This window comes from Schistocerca americana, chromosome X, assembly GCF_021461395.2.
Source record: "Schistocerca americana isolate TAMUIC-IGC-003095 chromosome X, iqSchAmer2.1, whole genome shotgun sequence".
NCBI lineage: Eukaryota > Metazoa > Arthropoda > Insecta > Orthoptera > Acrididae > Schistocerca > Schistocerca americana.
In genome coordinates, this window is record NC_060130.1 from 941,366,904 (window position 1) to 941,380,934 (window position 14,031).

At 43.2% G+C, this 14,031-nt stretch overlaps 1 protein-coding gene across 5 annotated transcripts in view; it reads left to right on the forward strand.

Annotated features, from left to right (window-relative positions):
• The window catches only part of LOC124555080 (acidic mammalian chitinase-like), a 183,108-nt gene that overhangs the window by 159,988 nt on the left and 9,089 nt on the right, over positions 1 to 14,031 (forward strand). Inside the window, exon 8 of one of the 5 annotated variants that reach the window (XR_006968516.1) lies at positions 4,167 to 4,277. The exons of the other annotated variants lie outside the window; for them this stretch is intronic. The gene's annotated coding sequence lies outside the window, so the exon portion shown is untranslated. The remainder of the gene's footprint in view (positions 1 to 4,166; positions 4,278 to 14,031) is intronic. 5 annotated transcript variants of the gene reach the window in all.

A 14,031-nucleotide genomic window follows, 5' to 3' on the forward strand; every position in this document is an offset into this window, starting at 1 on the left:
CTACCACAATATTCAAGACACTACAGATTTTTTTTCAATCAAATAATGTAATTAATGAGTGCCATCAATAGCTGGTGCAATGAGACCTGCTGTGGTTTTTGTAACAGTATAAGTGATGAAGGTACACGTTTAGTTGTATACTGAGAATGGGCTGTTTCATAAACTATTGACCTGACTTGCAGTCTGTTGTTAGTTTAATAATACACTATTTCAGGATTCTGTTGCATTTTCAAGTGCATTACAATGTTAGTGAGATAAATATTTCTAAATTCTGCTGTGTTCTGACAAAACAAGATGCAGATTTTAATATAGCAACAAGGGAAGTTACCTACCCCTCAGAACTCATCTCAGTCCTTTTGAATGGCTCATCACTACCTTCCTGGTATGTTGACAACTCAAGACCAGTCCTGTCATGTAACATTTGAAGTGGCTTCTTTTGTCAGCATTTCAACCTCAGTGAGCGTAAACTTCCTGCTGTTTTTTGGCACATTACTTTTCACCTACACCCATATACTCACAGTCAGATTTAAATGAGCATGATACGAAGGAAGCCTGATTAAACTATGCCCTTTACCATTAGCCAGTTCATTGACCTGGTAGCATGGCGTTTAGACTTGTACAACACTACAAGTTCTATTAACTTCGCCTTGTACATGCTAGGTTAAAATTTATCTTGTACAACATTTCTTTGTACCCAGAACAGAATATCAGCTTCCCTCCACTCCACTGTTGGTGCTTTATGCATCACAACAACATGATATGGTGTTTTGTCCATTACTACTGCCGAATTCTGAGGAATGTTTTGCAGCAGGGTGTTGTCTTCTCAGCCGGTGAACGTGTTCTTGGACAACACTTGTATTGCAAATCTCATATTAAGCTGTACTGCACTGTTGTTATGAATGCAACACCAACACAAAACACTTGTTCATGATACCTGACAATTACAGAACATTTCAATGTGAGAAAATACGACTTTACAACAAGAGCTGACAAACGTTGATGCATCTAATGTGTGTTACCAGTGATACTGTTTACTCATGGTGTGGCAGCAGTGGCACTTTACCAGCCGAACTGCTGGCGGTGTGGTAGGGAAAGCCGGCTGACCATTGGTGTTACCTGGGCAACGGTGTCTCGTCCACCTCTGGTCAGCCAAATGTCAAAAGTCACAACTAATTTTAAATGCACTATAGTCGTAGCACAGACAGATGTCCCCTTTACTAACTTTAACTTTTCACCTAGAACATTTTTTCATAAAATGTGTCGTTTACAAGATATTTAGTTGACTCAAGTTAAAACAGACATCCTGCATATAAAATGGAAAATTCAGTTGAGGAAATTGTTAAAATGACAGCTGAAAGGCTGGTCAGTGCGTCATTAAGGAGATGCAGTTCTTAGTGGTGCCAACAGAAATACTTGTGGTAGAAAATAGTACTTCTAGCTTTTCCAACTGCATGTTTCTTCTTCAAGGAGGAAAGGGGGGATTGGTTGGTAAAGATTCAAGTGATCCAGACTCCATATTGAGAGGAACTAACTTGTTATGAGGATATGGAGAGGAAAAAATTATGGAAAATGCATCATACAGAGTAGGAGCCCAAAAATATTTCTCTGCTAGCTTCATTTCCGATATGATAGAAGGACACAGGGAGGAGTGAGATGAGTTTAGAAAGGAAGAGAAAATTAAAGAAGATAGGAATAATGCAAATAAAGACTAGAAAGAAAGTGGAAAAGAGTGGGAGATGTAGGGAGAATAACAACTGAGTCCAGTTCACATTTGTATACTATCCAAAAAAGAAATGAGACCCTCACTATAAGTGGCTTATTACAACTGTTCTTCCATTCCATTGTAAAATGTCATGTACTCAGTCTCATTCAAAAGACTTGAGACCATTGCTGCAAATTTATGTACTTACTAAATATGTTCAATTAGAGGTGGTGCCCTTCAGAGTAAGACCCATTTGAGTTAATAAATATTCACATCATTCCTTCCACTACTTAAAACATTTCTACATGTCAGTTTCTGTTTTTGTTTAGTATATAGACACAATATAAAGACACAGTTCCAGGTCAGTTGTGCAATAATATGCAGTGATAAATAGTTCTTTGGTAATGCAACCAGTCTCATTTCTTACGTGTCACAGTAGTATACAAGTGACTGGAATTATATAACTGTGCACAATCCCTGATTCAGAATTCAGTAAATGTGGTACCCCATGTATTAGAGTAGACAGTCAATAAATCACATTGTCAAAGGTTGGAGGGACCAGATATTCCCAAGGACTTGTCTCCATATGCCCCACATTTAAGGCCACTGTAGTTGTTGTAGGAGCATGATGAAAAAGTTCCAGAATGACTAAATTCCAAACACATTGACAGCTGACATGCCAAGGGAGCTGTGGCACCCATAGGTTTTCAAAGAAGAGCCACAAAACAGTACCAGGTAGCCTCCTGCTGAAGGACAGGCAACACATCCTCCCTGCCCAGTGTAGTGACTCCTGTTCAGACTGTCACCAATATGTATAGGGATGAATCAAATATTAACTGGATTTTTTTAAATAAATTTATTTAAGCTTCAGAAAAATTCATGCACATGAACTTATTTTCTATGCAGTTTCCTGAACAGCAAACACATTTTTCCAAGTGGACAGGCAGTTTCATGACATCATTTTTGTAAAATGAACGTGGCTGTGAAAGCAGCCAGTTGTGCATGAACACCTCAACAATACAAACCTTGCCAAATCTGTGTCCTCCCAACTGCATCCTTTAGTGGTCCACACAAATGAAAATCACAGGGCAATGAGCCTGGACCATTAGGAAGATGTTCTGGAGAGGTCCAGAACAATTTCTGAATTTTTTGTTGAGTTCAGGCAGCTGTGTGGGGTTGAGGATGTCACATAGCACGATCACAACCCAGATTTGATATGCGTGCCTTTTCTGACAATATGCATGTTTTATTTGGTCCAAAAGTTGTCAGTAGTATGCAGCATTCATAGTTTGACATTTGTGGAGAAAGACAATGAGAAAAATTCCTTCAAAATCAAAAAAGCCTGCTGCAAGAATCTTCCCCACGGAGAGACAGTTTTTGGCTTTGATAGGAGCAGATTTTCCCTTTTCATGCCATTTTGTTCTGCTTTTTTTTTCAATTCTGTGGTGTAATGGTGCACCCATGTTTCATCACAGATCACAGTCCAGTGTAGGAAATGTTCCCCTTCAGTTTGATAGTGTGTCAGTAACCATTTGCACACCTTGAGATGATGAAATTTGTGCTCTGTGGTGAGAAGATGAGATGCTCACATTGCAGACCCAGTCTGAAATGCAAGGCTGTCAGCGATGATCACCTCAGCACTACCATAGCTTATACCAACCTCAGCAACTGTTATTCAGCAATCATCTTAAGTAAACTGGCTTACAATTTGAATATTCTCCTCAGTTGTGCTGGTCCTTGGGCAATGTCAGTGAGCTGCCTTCTCAACTGTTTCTTGTCCTCATAAAAACTGTTTGTACTATGCATACACTTGAGTCTTTCTCAGTGTGTTGTCCCTGAACTGTGCCACAAGTCGTTTCAAAATTTCAGATGGTTTTATGCCCCCTGTTATGATAAACTTGATTATAATGCAATGCACAAGATATGATAGACCTGTTGTTCTGACATTGCAATTCTGATTAAAGTAATGGTACAATAGTGTTCTAGCTGTGGAGAACAATCACTGGTTATGAAAGCAACAATGATCAGAGATTGCACCACTCTCAGTTTACAAAAAGGCATGTCAAATAAAAATTCCAATTTGTATTTGATTAACCCTTGTAGGAAAGGAAAAAACCTCTAGAAAGTCTGTCACATCCCAGATCTATTGGGCTCGATCAGGTATGTGGGGGTGTGCATCTCATAGGATTGCAATTAACCTTTTCTCACAAACTAAAAGCATTCCCAACAGAATCTGTATCTAGTGACCACATAGCTAACGGGATGTTAAATCCTAATCTTCATTGCACTGTACAGGAGCAGTAATGTTGAGATAACCAAAAGGCTTTAGGTGAATATTCCTTCAAGAACTTAAAATTTTGAAAAAGCCTTGTATAATAACAGATATTTTATGGTGACACAGATTTTTTTTTTATTGTAACTAAAAGGGAAGATGGCTTTTTGAAAATGTTTTGCCATTCTACAGGGCCATTCTGCTAAATGGGGAAGAACTGCAGAAAATGATCCCTGAGGAGACAAGGAGCAAAAGAGGTCATATGAATATATGGCTGGAAATGCATGGTGTCTGCACTGTAAGGTATTTATTAATTCTTCATGCCTGTACAATACAATGCAGTGCATGACATGATGAGACCACTGCTAGACAAGGTATTTGAAGTGTACTAACATAACGCCACAACACGCATTCAAATGTGCCATCCTGCAACAAAATGGCATCACAGGCAGCAGCACCAGTGTCTGCACATCCATGATGGGCTCTGCCTGCATGACTTCTTTCAGGTGGTCCCACAGGTAGAAATCTAAAGGGTTGAGGTCTGATGACAGGATGGGCTATATGACTCGAGCACCTCATCCCAGGGTAGATGTTGTGATGCCTCGACACAGAAAGGCAAAATTTAGTTGCAACACCATCTTTTAGTAGCCACATTACTCTTCATACCATCAAAGGAACATCTTCCAACAGGGGAGGGAGGGTCATCAGCAGGAAGTGCAGATATGCCTCTTCAGTGAGATGCTGTGGAAGGATGGCTGGTGCCATGAGGTGGTCACCAATAATCCTCAACCATACATTGAAGCTGAACCAGTGCTGATGGTTTGCTGCCATGATGCCATGGGGATTCTCTGTGGCCCACAGGTGGTTATTGTGAAACTTACAATACCACCTTTCGTAAAGGTAGCCACATCTGTGAATAGGATGGATGACAGAAATCCCAGCACTGTGGATCTCTGAGTGACAAATTAGCAACAAAACCATCACTGCAGAAGTGAGTCCATACATAATAAAGCATGCACATGTGGTGATCTAGACAGTGGCAGTTGTCATGGAGAATGTTCCACACAGTCACCTGGCTTACCCCATGCTGGCAGGCCACCTGCCTGGTGCTGATACCAGGGTCATATTCCACAGTGTTCAACAACTGTTCCTCCTAGGTCTATCTATGTACCGGATTCAACAGCCTTTCATGGTTACCCATTCCTGTAAATGAACCAGTCTCACACAAATGACGAAACACTGTAGCAAACAATTTATGGTGTGGTTGCTGTCAGTGGGGATACTTTTCCTGGTACAGTTGTGCAGCTCCTCACCCATTGCCATTTACCTGCCCATATATAAAGATCATGTCAGCCTGTTCCTGGTTGGTGTACTGGGTCATTGTACTTTGGTGCTGTGCTGTGCTATATGACAAATGTCCACATCAGAGTGCATCAGCAACAACAATGAAGTGGATACCACAGTACCAATGTGTGAACACACCACTTTCATGAACAATTGGGTGAACAAGTTCCTTCTTTCGTGGATGAGTTACATTTCCTTAAGATTCTTCCGATGAATCTGAGTCTGTTGTCTGCCTTTCCCACTATCTGTTTTATATGGTCATTCCACTTAAGGTAGCTTTGGATAGTTATGCCTAGATATTTTACGGCAGATGCTGTTTCCAGCTGTATGTCATCGATAGTGTAGCTGTACAGTAGTGGATTTCTTTTCTTATGTATGTGCAATATGTTACATTTATTTACATTCAGGCTTAACTGCCAGAGTCTGCACCATTCATCAATTCTCTGCAGGTCATTCTGCAAATTCCTACTTTCTTCTGGTGTTGCTACTTTGGTATAGACAACTGCATCATCTGCGAGTAGCCTTAAAGAGCATCTGATGCTTTCTACTAGATCACTTATATATATAGTAAACAGCAATGGTCCTCTCCAGGGGACACCACCTTGATGAAGCACTGTCCGTGTGGGTGGAGAGGCTTGCATATCCGTATGAAGGTGAGGGCTATGCCCAAGGTAGAGGACCTACTGCCGGAAAGGCCTCAGCTGATGGATCAGACTAAGAGTGTCCCACAACGTCACATCTTCCCTACCCACTCCTAGTCCTACCCAATTCCCTTACCCAACCCAAGGTGTGGTGCGATCCGTGCCGAGGGGTGCGTGGCACATGGGAAGATGTGTCGCAAACGGAGCCTCAAGAATACTGGGTGACCTCCTTGAGTAAGTAGCCTTACACTGCACGGGGTATTCATAGTGTGGATCTTGTAGATCCCCAGATCTCATGGGACCAATATGGACACGACTAAAGAAAACAAAGAAAAACAAACTGAGGGGCAAATTGAGACCTTAGATACCCAAACATCAGGGGTCAGAACCAATGGAAGGCATTACCACTACTGAATCAGGGTCTAGACCTGAGCCAGAAGTGGGAACTGTAACCGAGAAGCTAGACCAGATTAAGATCATAGGCTTGTCTGGGTCCGAGAGGAGGAAACTACTCAGGGATCAGAGAAAAGGGAAGGGAAAGAATGGCTTCCTAAAGACAAGTGGAGGAAATTAAAAGGACTTGAACCTAAGACCCCCAGGTAGAAACTGTCTTAGGTTGAAGGGGATATGCAGACCTCCACCACATCAAAGACAGGTAGTAAGTAGATAAGGGAGGAATCAAAGACTCCCTCTTCCCTGGATAAGCGAGTCCAGAAAAAACTGAGGCAAGGAATAGTGAAACAGATCTATAGTACTGCAGTCTTGGTTTTTAGGATGGCAGTTATCCAGGAAGGCTATCCACTGGTGGCCATCACCTCGCAGCAGGAGGAACTGGTACAGATGGCCCTCTTTGAAAAGAATGGGGGGGGGGGACGCTGGCCCAGGACCCAACTTCAGGAGGTCTATTTAGATCATGGTGCCCTCATTTTTGTCTGTGACGGGGTGCACACGGTGAAATGGCTCAAGGTCAAGGTGCCCATAATATCCCCATGGGAAGATGCCATGCTGCTGGTTAAGATGGCAGTGGAGCTTCTTTAGACCGCAAAGATGTCAATATGGGTACCAAAGATCCTTAAGGAAATCTCTCCTAAGATTCTGTTTGGGAAAATAGGGGCCCAGAACCCAAAAGTCTCGACAAAAGACTGGCGAGTGATCAACCAGAAGGTTGCACTGGAAGGATGAACCCTGGTGGTGGAGGTCGGAGAGAAGTCCCTGAAGGCGATGTGGGAGCAGAACCTGAAATTGTTTTTAGGGTTCTCGCAGGTCACCATCAGGATTCTCAAAGACCTTAAAGATGGAAGCAAGACAGAGACTGGAGGTGCTGCAGATTAATCTGCAGCACAGTAAAGGGGCCTCTGCTGCCCTGAGTCACTGCCTGGGGAGGCAGGAAGTGGACGTGGCCCTGATACAAGAACCCTATTTATATAAAGGCGGTGTATCAGGCCTTGGTGGCACTGGCGGTTAGCTGATTTATGCTAGAAATCTAAGAAACTCCAAAACATGCATCTTTGTAAGAAATGGAATTTCTTTCATACCAACAATGGATTTCTGCTCCAGGGACTTAGTGGCCATTAAAATGCACCAATTTGAGGAAGGTATCATGAAGGAAATTGTTTTTGGCCTCATCGTACCGTCCTTATGAAGAGAGCTCTCCTCCTTCCTTGGAGGTGAGGAGACTCGTAGAGACTTGCCATCAGCAAGGTGACAACTGCTGGTGGGATGCGACACCAATGCCCGCAACCTAGTGTGGGGCAGCAAGGACACCAACAGTAGAGGTGAGTACCTTCTTGAATTTCCTTTAGCTAACAACTTAGAGGTCCTGAATAGGGGCAATGAACCTACCTTCAGGAATAGCATGAGTAAAGGAGTAATTCACATAACTTTTGGTTCCATGATGATGGGCAGCTATGTCAAACAATGGCATGTGGTGATGGAGCCATCCTCATCGGACCACATGTACATTAAATTTAAGGTTGAAATGGGAATCAGACAGACCATGACCTATAGGAATCCCAGGACAACAGACTGTGGGAGTCATATAGGAGGGACCTTGATTTAGGTTTATCAGAAATTAAAACCTCGATAAGGAATCCAGTAGAATTTGAGGAAGTAGCAGAGGCTGTTACCTCTGCCATAGTGACCTCATATCAGGACAACTGCACAATCACCAAGAAGTGCACAAATAGGTGTGTGCCTTGGTGGAATAACAATTTGGAAATGCAAAAAGAACAGGTACAGAGACTGTTTAATATTGCAAGATTGAAAGGACAATGGGCTAAATATCATGATGCCCTTGTCAGTTGCAATCTTGTAATCAGACAAGCAAAGAAGGCATCCTGGAAAGCATTCTGTGAGGAAATGGAGAGCATGGCTGCACAAGCCAGACTTCACAAGATTCTTACTAGAGTACCAACCAATCCAGGAGGTACATTGAGGAAGGAGGATGGGGAATATACAAAGACAGCACATGAGATGCTGGAACTGCTCCTCAAAACTCAGTTTCCTCAATATGCTCTTCTGGACAACACAGACCAGAATGTGATCCCGGAGAGACAATGGTTCTCAGGCACTCGAAGAGAGGACTGGGAATCGGCCAAGGAGTGTGTGAACTTTAATAAAATCCAATGGGTGGTGGCAACATTCCAACCGTTCAAGTCACCTGGCCCAATGGAATTTTTCCAGCTCTCGTGCAACAGGCAGAAGAGAAGCTCATAAGAGTCCTAGGCAAGCTATTCAGGGTTAGCCTAACAGTAGGAATCATTCCCAATGCTTGGAGGGCAGTGAAGGTTGTCTTCATTCCAAAGCCAGGGAGAATTGATCATACCAAGGCCAAGGATATGAGACCAATCAGTCTGTCCTCTTTTGTTCTCAAAACATTGGAAAAACTGGTCATTGTATATGTTGGGGAGAGGCAGCTAAGTACGGCCCCTCTACATTCAAAGCAACATGCATATCAACCAGGCAAATCATGTGAGACAGCACTCCACCAACTCATTGGGGAGGTGGAGAAAGCACTTCATTTCCAAGAAATAGCCCTCTGCATCTTCCTTGATATCAAGGGGGCCTTCAGTAACATGACCTTCGATTCCACGGTAAGGGCAGCACAGGTGCATGACCTGGGAACCACTATATGCAGGTGGACCAGGGCAATGCTTAGTGGAAGGAAGGTAGAGGCTACCACAATTTATGAAACGATGGTAATTAACACCACTTGAGGCTGCCCACAAGGAGTAGTTCTGTCCCCTCTCTATTGTGGACTCTAGTGGTGAACGAACTCATTGTGGAATTAAATTCCAGCCAATGCTTCTGCCAAGGATACGCAGATGACCTTGTGATAGTAATACTTGGCAAATTTACTGACATAGTTAGAAATATGGCACAAGGAGGATTGGACATTGTGCAAAATTGGTGCATTAAACAGGATCTGAGGGTTAATCCTAAGAAGACTGTTGTGGTGCCATTCATGAAGAGACATATTCAACACCCAAGTTGGAATCTAAAGCTCTTCGATAAAACTTTACGTGTGAAGGGGATTGTGAAATACCTAGGGGTAACCTTAGATGAGAAGCTAACATGGACCCCTCACATTAAGAGCATCTGCTCCAAGGCAAAAAGTACTCTAGTGAGTACTAGAAGGGCTTGTGGCAAAAACTGGGGCCTAAGCCCCAGAGGTATGCACTGGATATGCACCACAGTGGTTAGACCTAGGATTTCCTACGGGGCCGTAGTGTGGTGGAAGAAGATAGAACAGTGAGTTGCAGTTGAGGAGCTTGCTAAGGTGCAGAGACTGGCCAGCTTAGCCATAATAGGCAGAAATAGCAGCACACCAACCACTGGAATGGAAGCCATGCTAGACATGCCTCCACTACACCTCTGGGTCAAGATGGAGGCAACAGCTGGGGCACATAGACTTAAAACTGGCAAAAACTGGGTCTCATTTGGATATCCAGAATCACACACTAACATAGTGAGTGAGGTAAATATAGGAACGGCTGGGGAAATGCCTGCCAACTACATAATAACTCCCAACTGCTTCAACAAGCCTTACAATTTAATAATTGGAAGCAGGGAGCACTGGGAAGAAACAGCTCGACACCATAAGGGGGACATCATTTGGTTCACCGAAGGGTTGAAAATAGACCAAGGTGTTGGGGCAGGGGTGTACAGGGTTCAGCCAAGACTGGAGAGCATCATCTCTCTAGGAAAACTGGAATCTGTATTCCAAGCTGAAATTACTGCAGTCAGGGCATGTGTGGAGGAGAATATGTGTAGTTGCTACAAGCACCGTAGTATCTACATCTGTTCAGACAGCCAGGCAGCCCTGAAATCATTGGCAGCTCCTGTAACAAGATCTAAGATTGTTGCAGAATGCCACAGGGCTCTGGTGGAGTTAGTAGGAAGCAACAGGATAAACCTAGTGTGGGTCCCTGGCCACCCAGGGATCTGTGGCAATGAACACGCTGAAAGATTGGCTAGGATGGTGGAAACAACTCCATTTGTTTGACCAAAACCTGTCCTGACAATCACCAAGGCTGTGATCAAATTATAACTACAGAACTGGCTTAGGAAACAGCAAGTAGGATATTGGACCAAGGTCCATAAACAAAAACATTGGTAAGGTAATGATGCCCAAGCCATGTTTTAAAAGAAGCTCTGTAATCCTGGGATTGGACAGGAGAGAGATCAAACTCATGACTGGACTGATGACAGGCCATGGGAATTTCAAAAAACACCTACATACAATGGGTATAATGGAAGAGGACCCCAAATGTAGGATCTGTGATGACAGTGAAGAAACTGTATCACACCTAATCTTCAAATGCCTGGCATTGGAGAGTAAAAGATACAGAATCTTTGGGACATTGGAATCTGAAGGAATTGTGTCTGACAAAAAACTGGTAGAGGGACTCCTTGCACTATTTAAGGGCATTGGTTGGCTTTACTAGATATACAGGGAGCAATACCACACAATAAACTTACTTTCGGTGCAGGCAGTGGCAGGTTAGACCTAGGCTGTTTTAGCTTCCCTGTTAAAATCAAATCAAATCAAACAGCAATTGTCCTATCACACTTCCCTGTGGTTCTCTGGATATTACCTTTAGTTCCGTTAAGAACAACGTATTGAGTTCTATCTGCAAAAAAGCCTTGAATCCAATTGCAGGTCTTGCTCCGATATAGCAATCTTCGGTTTCGGTCCCCGAAGCACACCATCTAACAGACGCTGGAAAGTAGCAGGAGCGTTTTTCAACCCAAATGGCATTCTGCGATACCCGAAAGTGACCAAGGCTTGTTGTACAGGCTGTCTTCAGACTATCCTCGGGACTTACTTCTATCTGATGGTACCCACTCTTTAGATCTAGTGTCGAAAAATATTTACACCGACCTAGGTTGTCCAATGTTTCCGTGATGTTCGGTATTGGATACGCATCTGTTACAGTTCGTGCATTCAAAAAACGATAGTCACAACAAAACCTATACTTTTTAGTATCGTCCAATGACTTCTTAGGAACTACCACTATGTTGGCAGACCACGGGCTTTCACTGTTCTCTATAATACCGTCCCTTAGCTGTTGATTAATAAATTCTTCCTCTAGTGGTTGTAGGTGTTTCGCTATCCTGTATGGTTTTCTATAGACCAGCGGACTATCGCCAGTCGGTACACGGTGATGAGTAATAGGAGCTGCTGGTAATGGACCTTCTGAATTAAACAAATCTAAATACTCTAATAACAAAGCTTCCATAGCTTCCCGATCACCATTCTCCAAATGACGAATCTTATCACATAGTACAGATGCCTTGACGGTTTGCCTGACATTATAATCACCTTGGGATTCACCTATATCCTCATCGTCGAGTATTTCCAAACTTGCTATCACTAAACCCTTTGGGAGATCCACTTCATCTGCCCCAAAATTATCTACACTGATCGGAATCATCAGTTCCCCATTAATATCCGTTACGCATGCAATGCTCCTCCTAATAAAACAATGCATTTCATCCAATGCTTCATTGCTCTGCAGTGGCTCCACCACACATAGTCTCTGCTGTGGTAGATCGGTACCTACTGACAACCAAACTAACTTCCCTGTACCTGAAGGCACTTTGACATGCATAATCATCTTTAATGCCCTTGTACACGGTTCAATTGGTGACATCTTAGCAACGGATGCACCTCGTGATGTAGAAACATTTACAGCTGTTGTACCCATTGAAAACAAGTTTCCACTAAGTTCAACTGTACACTGTGAAAGATTAATTTTGGCATGGTGTTTATCGAGGAAGTCCAGTCCGAGAATCACAGAATACCCTTATCCCACAGTTGGCAACACTTCCATTTGTTCTCCGAACTCTACAGTTCCAATCTTAAAATCGAGCTGTGTTGTACCCAATGATTGCAACTCATTATTTCCTACTCCACATAATGTATACCTAGGAGTACCTAGTCTTCTCCTGCCCATGAGGTCTAGACTAGCAACAGATACATGTGCCCCTGTATCAATCAAAGACTTACATCTGTTATTCCTTACAACAGCCATCAAGCAACAATCTGTGTCTGTGCTAGTTTTCACCATACTTCTGCTTACAGGGAATGTCTTCCGACGGACGAAACAATCCTGTTCCCGTTTAACGCTTTTTCCTGTGTATTCCCTTTACCATTCTGCTTACTAAAACACTCATTCGCCTTGTGACCGTGGCGTTTACAAGCATAGCACTGCGGCTGTCTGCATTGAACCCTCACGTGACCTTTCCTCCCACAACGGTAACAATTCCTCTCCGACGCGACACTACAGAGAAGAGATATAGCAATGTATGCCAGCCAGAATTGTTGGACCAAGTAAACAGGAGATAGCAGCCATCACTGTCAACGCCGGCCGAAGTGGCCGTGCGGTTAAAGGCGCTGCAGTCTGGAACCGCAAGACCGCTACGGTCACAGGTTCGAATCCTGCCTCGGGCATGGATGTTTGTGATGTCCTTAGGTTAGTTAGGTTTAACTAGTTCTAAGTTCTAGGGGACTAATGACCTCAGCAGTTGAGTCCCATAGTGCTCTGAGCCATTTGAACCATTGTCAACGCCCTTACATCATCAGTAGGTAAAAGAGAATTTGTAGAATGAACTTGGCCAACTCAGACTTATGCCACAGCTGTCAAATGACAGCCCAGTATCCAACCAACACAGGTACAACCACCTTCTATGCCAGGTACAACACCCTTACAGAAAAACAAAAATTTTGAGGATGGAGATGACGTGTACTACTGAGAGAATTAAAATGAGTGTTCAATGACTACTATGTTGCCAGATGTCAACCGTCATGCCAGTCTACTGCAGACAATTGCAGTCAACCTATAGGACAAAGCCCATAACTGTAAAGAGGAAGGTACCAGCTGCTCGCCTAGCTGCTGAATTCGTTATAACTAAACAAAGTGACCATTTATGTAGGTGAGGCCATCGCAGATGTAAATCCTCCATGGACAACAGTTACCAGGAAATCTCAATGGTGGTGAACCTGTCTGGGTGCTATTCGACTCGGGCTTGTTTCTGTGTCCTGTCAAGTGCTTATCATCACCAGCTAAAAAACACTTGTTTCATGATATGAATGTGATTGTGCTGATGGTCAATGAAAAATCACAGCCTTTCGAATTCATCGTTTTAACAGAATGAAGTCATAATGTTAGCCTCGGGTGGGATGTCTTGCAGGCATCGCAATCAGTCATAGACTGAAGAAGGTCATTGCTCCAGATTGGCAAAGCTATTCCACCAAGCACACTCAACAAAGATTACTGTGGTGGTTATTTGCCTTTGAAGATGTTGTCATCAACAAGACTAGTTCCAGTCATCAATCTGGATGCTCATTTAAACTGTGAAACTTTTGTTGAGTGCAAAAAGCTACTCAGGATTACAAATTAAATCTACATACCAGCAATGATCATACTCATCACAGGTGGTCAAGGAGAACTTTGGATCACTATCATGAGCAGCCAAAACTCATCCCTAAAGCTATGTGCATAGAAAGGCCAAACCAGCCAAGGAATGACAGCTTAGTACCAGCCACAATGAATTGTGCCGTGTTCCCA